Source organism: Diorhabda carinulata, chromosome 1 (assembly GCF_026250575.1).
Source record: "Diorhabda carinulata isolate Delta chromosome 1, icDioCari1.1, whole genome shotgun sequence".
NCBI lineage: Eukaryota > Metazoa > Arthropoda > Insecta > Coleoptera > Chrysomelidae > Diorhabda > Diorhabda carinulata.
The window spans coordinates 36,590,497-36,591,468 of NC_079460.1; the positions used below are offsets into that span (position 1 = coordinate 36,590,497).

General features: G+C 30.7%; 1 protein-coding gene across 1 annotated transcript in view; it reads right to left on the reverse strand.

Moving 5' to 3' along the window:
• Positions 1-640, reverse strand: part of LOC130904207 (insulin-like growth factor-binding protein complex acid labile subunit) — a 453,059-nt gene extending 452,419 nt beyond the window's left edge. The window contains exon 1 of the mRNA XM_057816841.1: positions 370-640. The gene's annotated coding sequence lies outside the window, so the exon portion shown is untranslated. The remainder of the gene's footprint in view (positions 1-369) is intronic.
• Positions 641-972: the final 332 nt, after the last annotated feature.

The window sequence follows — 972 nt, forward strand, 5'->3', positions numbered from 1 at the left end:
ATTTCTCCAATTATTGACCCGTTATTGTGTTTTCTCATATTCAAATATAAATTATGATTTGCAGAAAAATGTCTCGACAATACCATTATGGATAGAATTATATTTTTCATATACTACTTTAATAAATGAATTTGTGTCACCACCGCAGTTTCCATATTTCAAATTCGTGACTATTGTTCATTTATTATGTTTTCAAATTAAGTTCATTGTTGCCAAATTATTGAAAACTCATTTGAAAGTAATTTGATGCTACACACGAAAAGTTTTGGATCAATTTGAAAAGTGAAAGTAGCGAAATGATTGGAAATACCTTTTTCAGTTTTTAGCCACTTAAAATGCATCAACATGTTGCTTCAAGATTATACTTACTTTTTAAGCTGAATCGTACCAATCAACTTCTATCATAAATGGTCTCTAAACACGCACCTACTTAAATTTTATTTTCCTGTTTTTTATTCTAAAATCTATTTATTGTTCCTATTCACTGATTTTGAAAATTACAGCGTAAAATATAAGTGCTTTTACAGTTAGATATAGAGGAACATTTTATTTATCTATTTATATAAATCTCTCGACGGATGTCGGCATTGGGGATGAAACCGGGAAGAGAGTGTCTCGGCAAGCTGGATGAAGGAATACTGGAATCGAAAATTTCGGCGTGGAAGAGAATTAATAAAACTGGAGCACGCTTGCGCAATATATTTTAGTTTTGTAAGTGGTAATATATAGTTGTTTTGGAGATTTTTCTTTCCTTGTTATTCGTTAACCAACGTTTAATAGTTTTTTGGAACGGGAAAGTTTCGAGAAATGTCGTCAACATTTAATGAGGCAAGTTTCAAAGTATCGTGGGTCAATGAGTTTAGTATTCCTGAATCTTAGATTTTCAAAACTTGTTATGTTATACACTTGCTATATAGTAAAACTCAAACTACTTGCTTTTACAAAGTAATGAAGGAATAAGTTGCGAACTTT